This window comes from Sceloporus undulatus, chromosome 3 (genome assembly GCF_019175285.1).
Source record: "Sceloporus undulatus isolate JIND9_A2432 ecotype Alabama chromosome 3, SceUnd_v1.1, whole genome shotgun sequence".
Classification (NCBI taxonomy): domain Eukaryota; kingdom Metazoa; phylum Chordata; class Lepidosauria; order Squamata; family Phrynosomatidae; genus Sceloporus; species Sceloporus undulatus.
The window spans coordinates 9324770-9333103 of record NC_056524.1 but is presented as its reverse complement, the minus strand read 5'-3'; the positions used below and the strand labels follow the sequence as shown (position 1 = coordinate 9333103).

The following is an 8334-nucleotide window of genomic DNA, read 5'->3' as shown; positions in this document are numbered from 1 at the left end:
AAAAGGGAGAATTACTCAACACCTTCTTTGCCTCAGTCTTCTCAGAAAAGGCAAAGGGTGCTCAACCTGAGGATAATGGAGCAGAGGACAGAATAGGGGAATTTCAGCACAGAATAAGTAAAGAGATAGTAGGGAAATACCTTGTTAATCTAAATGAATTTAAGTCTCCAGGACCAGATGAACTCCATCCTAGGGTATTAAAAGAACTGGCAAATGTAATATCGGAGCCATTGGCAATAATCTTTGAAAACTCCTGGAAAACAGGAGAAATCCCAGCAGACTGGAGGAGGGCAAACGTTGTCCCCATCTTCAAAAAGGGGAAAAAAGAGGATCCCAACAATTATTGTCCAGTTAGTCTGACATCAGTACTAGGAAAGATTCTGGAGCAGATCATTAAACAGAGAGTCTGTGAATATCTAGAAGGCAATGCCATAATCACAAAAAGTCAACATGGGTTTCAGAGAAACAAGTCATGCCAGACAAACCTAATCTCTTTCTTTGATAAAATGACCATTTTGGTAGATGAAGGGAATGCTGTGGATATAGTATATCTTGATTTCACTAAGGCCTTTGACAAGGTTTCCCATGACATACTTGCAAACAAGCTTGTAAAATGTGGGCTAGACAAAGGAACTGTTACATGGATCTGTAATTGGTTGACCGGCCGAAGCCAAAGGGTGTTCAACAATGGCTCCTTTTCATCCTGGAGAGAAGTGACCAGTGGGGTCCCACAGGGCTCTGTCCTGGGCCCAGTATTGTTCAACATCTTTATCAATGACCTGGGTGTCAGAATTGGTAGCATACTTATCAAATTTTGCAGATGACACCAAATTAGGAGGAATAGCTAATACTCCAGAGGACAGGATCAAAATTCAAAGTGACCTGAATAGACTTGAAAGCTGGGCCAAAGCTAACAAAATGAAATTCAACACAGAGAAATGTAAGGTACTGCACTTACGGCGGAAAAATAAAATGCACAGATATAGGTTGGGGGATACCTGGCTGATTGAAACTACATGTGAAAGGGATCTAGGAGTCCAAGTAGACCACAAGTTGAACATGAGTGAACAGTGTGATGCAGCAGCTAAAAAGACCAATGCAATTTTAGGCCGCATCAATAAAAGTATAGTGTCTAGATCAAGAGAAGTAATAGTGTCACTGTATTCTGTTTTGGTCAGGCCCCACCTGGAATATTGTGTCCAGTTCTGGGCATCACAATTTAAAAAGGATGTGGAGAAACTGGAGTGTGTCCAAAGGACGGCGACTAAAATGGTGAAGGGTCTGGAAACCATGCCCTATGCAGAACGACTCAGAGAGCTGGGGATATTTAGCCTGGAGAAGAGAAGGTTAAGAGGTGATATGATAGTCCTGTTTAAATATTTGAAAGGATGTCATATTGAGGAGTGAGCAAGCTTGTTTTCTGCTGCTCCAGAGAACAGAACCCGGAACAATGGATGCAAGCTACAGGAAAAGAGATTCCACCTGAACCTTAGGAGGAACTTCCTGGCAGTTAGGGCTGTTCGACAGTGGAACAAACTCCCTCGGAGTGTAGTGGAGTCTCCTTCCTTGGAAGTCTTTAAGCAGAGGCTGGATGGCCATCTGTCTGGGATGCTTTGATTTGGATTTCCTGCATGGCAGGGGTTTGGACTGGATGGCCCTTGCGGTCTCTTCCAACTCTATGATTCTTTGATTCTATGATTCTGTGATTCTGTGATTTTGATCCCATGCTCTGAGACACATGAAACTGAACAGAATGGGGGCCCTGAGTTCAATACCCATACAGTCAAATATTGAAAGTGCCAGGTCATTATGCATATGGCAACTAACAGGTTTTTGCATCATCTTCCAATGGAAGGTGTCAAACCTGACCTTCCACAGATTTCTTCCATACTCCTTTCTATAAGAAGTCTTTACTTTTCAGGAGGAGAGCTCCCTGAAAGCAAGGCATACAATTCTAAAGAAATGCAAACAATTTTATTGGTTCACCCAAGTGAAGCCATCGTATTGTCTCCTTTCCCTTCATTATATCTCCTAGTATTCACATGAGAAGCATGAACATTGTGGGAAAACATGGGAGGAGGCCTTCTAATGTTGTGGAAAGCCCTCCTTTGGAGCTTTATTGGCATCATTATAGTGTATCTGTACTGAAGAATTAAAGCGGCTTAACAGCACTTTAACTGTCATTACTCTATCTTACAGAATCCTGCGATATGTAGGTTGGTGAGACCAGGCTGAATACCTCACTAAAGTACAAATCTCAAGATTCTACAGGATGGCACCATGACAGTTAAAGTAGTTCAGTGTGGATACACCTTTCATTTCAGTACCAACACAGATAGATAGATAGATAGATAGATAGATAGATTGCATTCAGGTCATGTTAAACAAACAGAACTTGACCAGAGGTTAACAACTGTGCCCCCCCCCCCCAGATATTTGGGGCATATAATTTTGGTCAAATCATGAGATGGTATGATTCATTAGAAAAGACAATAATGTTAGCAAAGGTAGAAGAAGGAGAGGAAGATCACATGCCAGATGGCTAGACTCAATGAGGGAGGTCATGAGCATGAGTCTACAATACCTAAGTAGAGCAGTGGAGTATAGAAGGTCTTACAGATGAGTCGCGATTGACTTGAGGGCAGTTAACAACAATAACAACCACAACAAAATCAGTCAAATCCAGCTTTTGCAATGGTGAAGGCTGATGGAACTTGTAGTCCATGAACATCTGGAAAGCCACAATTGCTCACCCCTAGATTAGACAGATAGATAGGTTTGCACTTGTTATAACACTAGCTGTAACTCTTTAGCAGCCATCATGACATACCAAATCAGTCTCAGATGAAATTGCTTTGCAGTAATCTCTTTTTTTTCCCTTGAACAGTGACAGATTTTATTTTTTATAATTTTTTTTTTAAAAAACCCTTACTCCCAGGAGACATTTTGATAAGAGCTTTACATTGATTACTTTTTTCCCTTCTCAATCCGATGTCCTATTTGCCTGATAAGCTCTGAGAATCTCCATCATTTTCACATTGTTTTTTTTTTTTATCTCTCTTTGCTGAACCACATCCGTTCAATGTCATCTCTCTCTCCCTCTCTCTTTTTTATGTTGTTGTCAATGTGAAGGTGGTGCTTTTTTAGAGGGACACAGACCAGCATGGGGAGGCATGATAAGGCGTGAAGTTGCCCAAATGCATGTCAAAGGGATTAAAGGTCAGCCAACAGAAACAAAAAACCAAACTGTTCAGTTTAAGAATTAAATTGATAATCTGCAGTGCGCTGTTCATCTTTCATAATCTGTGTAAGCCATTGACAAGGTCTCCCATCTCACAGCAACATTCAAACAGCCTTCTGTAACTTACAGAGATGAGAGAAGAAATCACAGATTTGTCTCTACTTCTAACTCCATTAGGCCAAATCCAGGGAGCTTCTTTACTTGCACGCACAGGCTTCTGGAGAATAGCCAGATTTTAAACTGCCTCTGCAATGCGCATTTACAATTATAGGGTTGAATCTTATAGGTTGGTCCAAAGTAGAGTAGATCCATTGCTTCAATTATTAAGTGGTAACCCACTATATAAGCAAACACTGGCCTGGGACAGATCGCTCAAAAAGGGTGGCCTGCTGGTGGCCTACTTTCCTTCTGAGGGAAGCCACAGCCACCAAATCATGCAGCTTCCCGCCGGAAGAAAAAGAACCCAGGAAAACGGGTTCTTTTTCCGCCGCAAAGTGGGCGTAACGAGTATGCCAATGGCACATTCATTACAGAAATGATGTGTGGTGATGTGCAAATGCCGCTCATCGCTTATATAACAATGGCGGTGCCCGTGTACACAGGGCACAGCCATTGTTACGTTGCCCATACATTCTAGGGTTAGGGACTGTGCGGTTGCTGCACAGTCCCTAACCCTAGAATTGGCACCGGTATGCTGCTTGTTGGCGGTATGTACCATGCCACTAATACAGTGGCTCTAGTCTAGTTGGGATTAGCCATGAGTGGAATCCTGTATGTTAGCCACAACAATATTCGATCTGTAGTTGGTGGTGAACTGGCACATGAGTAAATCCCAAGGATTCAATGGCTCTGCTCTAACTAGAATTAACAATAGGCCAGAACATGGTTTTGTTGACCACTAAAATGGTGACACTTGATTTATTAACTGCATACAGCAGCAGAATTTCTCCGAAGCATGGAGAATCATAGTGAACCCCACCAAGGGGAGTAGTTTTCTGTCCCTGAGACCCTCTAGGAGTCATGTGGACTGACCAAGATACTGCCCCCACAAAAGCCTCTGCTATTTGCTGTGTATACGATACATTGGGCACTTTTCTTATTCATGTATGTCTGTGTCTGTGTGCCTAAGAACTGTGTTTCTAACTGATGCTTTAAGTTACTGCAGTGCTAAAATTTTGGAACTGGAGGAAAATTTCATTAGGAGAACAGAATCCTCATTTTGGAGGGGCAGTGTCCTCATTCCCCCACCCCTCATTGCTACATCCCTGTGGAGAACAGAATTAAAAAGCTGGGCTGTGCCTTGCAGGACAGATCACAATGAATAAGTGTGGATTTTTTGTACTCAGAAAGGCAGGTTAGAAATCCAATAAAGAAACAAACACCATTTTGCTCTCTGTGGACCTAATGAAAGAGATCTATACTCATGACAGCATAAACTTTGCTGCACTTAATGGCTACCGTTAAGATAATTATCACCATCAGTACTTTCTGCAACGAATTTCTTCCAACATCACAGTTTACAAATTCTCTTCCTTTCCCACAAACTTGCGTATATGAAGGCACCAACTGAAGGTTACTTCTGATGAATTGAACATGGTCTACAACAACCTTGGGTCACAAAATATATGTCTTATTCTTTAATGTCCCCCAGGTCCCTTTCATACATATATACTTAGCTATGTAGCAGCGATACTATTGCAAAGATGTGTATTGGAACACTGGCAAGAGTGTACTAATGTGCATTCATTTCATTTGCTTGACACCTTTCTCCCAAACCTTCTTTCTCCTCACCTTCCCGCTCGGGCCCTCCATTCTGGTAGTCAAGGTTTGCTGTCCCAGCCTAGGATTTTCACTGCCCCTCACTCCTGGAACCTCCTTCCCCCACGAGTCTCATGGGTCATCTCTTTTTTAAACAGTTTCAAAACTGAGTTGAAGACCATCCTGTTCAGAGAAGCATTCCCAGACATTGCGTGACTATTATTTGCTATTTGACGTTTTTAATTTGTTGCCTGTTTTATTGAACCTTTTCCTGTATTGTTATGTATTATTTATATGTATTATGCTATTATTTCTTAGATGGTATACCATGGCCAGGTTTCCTCTTATCTATTTTATTGTTTGTATGTACAATGCTGTGCAAATCTACAGCACTATATAAATAAAGCCTAATAATAATAATAAGAAGAAAGGGATCCAAAGTGACTCACAGATAAATTTGTTTTTAAAAAATTACAATTGGCACTCCCTAGTTGGTTTTTATTATTACCAACCATTAATTATAATGATTACACAGTACAGAGCCATGGAACAATAAATGCAACTGTTATGGAAGCTATGATCACTACTTCCACAGTGGGAGAGCAGAGCCCATAGGACTTTAGTCTGATCCAGCAGGACTCATCAGCACAGGCAAAAGGTTTGCATCCATAAGATCACCAAATTCTGCCTCTGATAGCTCCCATTTAAACAGCCAGGAAGCTTCCAATCAAAGCAGACAATACTGGGCTGGATGGAAAAGTAGGCTCACCTGGTATAAAGCATCTTCCTAAATTGCACAGAATGGGTATCTCCAGTTCCCTGCACTGTATGCAAGCACATGGATGTGCGGTGCTAGACTCACAAATGATGTGGACCTTGGAAGTGATTTGTCAAGAGGACTGCACAACAATCAATCTTTCTCATCTTTTTTTTTTTGTGTTAAATCCACCATTTAAGAAAATGATTACCAACAATGTAATACTGACATTATGATGCTCTTGAAAGCTGGATCAAATTGAGAGATAGACAGTCTATCCCTCCTATATCTGGAGTATTAAAAGGGATTACCAGGGAGACTTATAGAGTACATCAGAAGGGCATCAGGAGCCCTAAGCAGTGGCATGAACATATAGCATGTATATATTTAAAGTGGAGGAGGATGTAAAATCCTTGCTATAGCACCTTTGCATGAAGAACCATTGGTCATAACCTCCCTTCGCTCAGAATTCTTAAGGAAAATAAATATCTGTAAAGAGGCTCAGACAATTTGCCTCAAACTGGATGTTGATTTCTAGTCTGATTGGGTTGTCTTGAAACCAGGGGCTTCACTAGGGAGGCATGAGGAGTGGACTGCACCAGGTAATATCTCAAAGGGCGGTGAATATTTAGTGGGGTGATCACTCACCATTTGTCCCGAAAATACCCCCAGTGCTCTCCTTCTGCAATCAGAGCTGCAACTGCCGGTAGGGTTGGGGTACTAGTCTAGCAGGGTTGCTGACCAGGCCAGGAAAGGGAGGTATTGGCAGCAGTGGTTTCAGTGGCAGCCAGTGGTGTCACTCAGGAGGTGCAGTCCTTCTTTGGAGGGCTTTAAACAGAGGCTGGATGGCCATCTGTGGGGAGTTCTTTGATTCTATGTTCCTGCATGGCAGGAGGCTGGACTGGATGGCTTTTGTGGGCTCTTCCAACTCTATGATTCTTTGATTCTGTGACACCACTGTTCAAACAAAGGTATCTTTCAGCTGTACCAGACTGCATAGAACTGACCTCGGTCCAGTGCATTTGCTATTATCCTCTGCAAGTCAAAGGAGGGCATCAAGAACAGAACAAGGGTGCCGCCTAATTCCTAAATGTGATGCATTCTGGTCAGAATTCTGTTTATGCATGTATAAATTCCTCTACAGAATAAGGACATAATTCGTTGGTAATATTCTTCTTGCAAGATTTTACACAAAATTCACACATTGTGCTTTTTGTGCAGGAAAAAAAGCATCCTCTTTTCAGAGAACACTTTGGCCTGTTACAGACAGTCAAAATTTAAGCTGCTTCGGGTCTCTTTGGAGGTATGCTATTTAAATGATGCATGCATCCTAAGAATCCGGAAGCTGCACCAAAGTTGCACTCCAGTGCTTAGGAATGGAGCGTGGCTTTGGCGCGACCTCCGGACTCTTAGGACCCATGCATCATTTAAATAGCATACCTCCAAAGAGACCCGAAGCAGCTTTATTTTGGCAGACTGTAGTTTGTTTTCTGCACAGAAAATATTGTTTTACTTTTCTTTTTAACTCTCCACAGCAATCCTTAGTAAAAGGCGAAAGATTTATACGATCTGAAGAGAAACCAGAGTAGGCTGTTTTTCTGTGCAAAACAACTAAATGCAACCTTTGCACTGAATAAATTCCAGATTATGAAGATTCCTGTCCATCCAAGATTCTTCTCATCAAAGGGGGAAAATTAGAAAACCTTTTGTTTTTGCTGTTCATTACTTTTTGTTTACCGTTGCTGCTGATATGTCTCAGTGGCCGACATCCTATGTAGTGCTTCTCTGGTGTTAATCTAAATTCACAAAATTATGCAGTAGTTGTGCTATGCCACCCCTTATGATGAATATCGCCATTGCACAACTGTCTACCTAACTGCCAAAGTGCCTGTATATTGTCCCATTATGCACTGTAGAATCATTCATTCATTCCCCATTGCACAATGGAACAATAACACAGGCAACTTGGTAAATTAATTAATTAATATGCCACCTTTCTCCTGACACAGCACCCACAGCTGTTTCCAAGAATTTAAAACAAAATTCAGCTAAAATTTTATTAACTTTTTAAAAGAAAAATCTAGTTGATAACCATATTGCATGTCCAGGAATCCTGGACAGACAAGTATCTTTGCCATTAAGGACTTGTTCTGTGCAAAGCCCATGGAAACCATGGAGTTTATCACACAGGCTCCTGGCATCATCGGAGAATGGTCTAAAAGGGGCCAGGAAGGGAACGGAACGAGTGGGGCAGGGACATAGCCAAGGGGGGATCTTGGGGTCCAGACACCCCTTCCATTAGAAAAATGAATGGTGTGTGCTGCTGCGCTGCCGCACCCAAGCCTCATTATAATGGTGGCACTTAGTCTGGACCCCCCCCCTTCCTAAAATCCTGGCTACGTCCCTGAGTGGGGGACGCATTTTATTGTTTTGAACAGTTCTCAAAAATCACCCCCTCTACGACGGATGGGGAATGGATGGGGAACGGAACGGAACGAGTGAGGGACTTGTGTGTGCCATAAAATGCATCCCCCACTCATTCCACACTCGTTCCTGGCCCCTTCCATTCCATTCTCCG

General features: G+C 42.1%; 1 non-coding gene across 1 annotated transcript; it reads right to left on the bottom strand.

Moving 5' to 3' along the window:
* Window positions 1-7226: 7226 nt before the first annotated feature.
* Window positions 7227-7345, bottom strand: LOC121927428. Its single transcript, XR_006103203.1, has one exon. It is a non-coding gene; the product is annotated as a U5 spliceosomal RNA (small nuclear RNA).
* Between the last annotated feature and the right edge of the window lie 989 nt (window positions 7346-8334).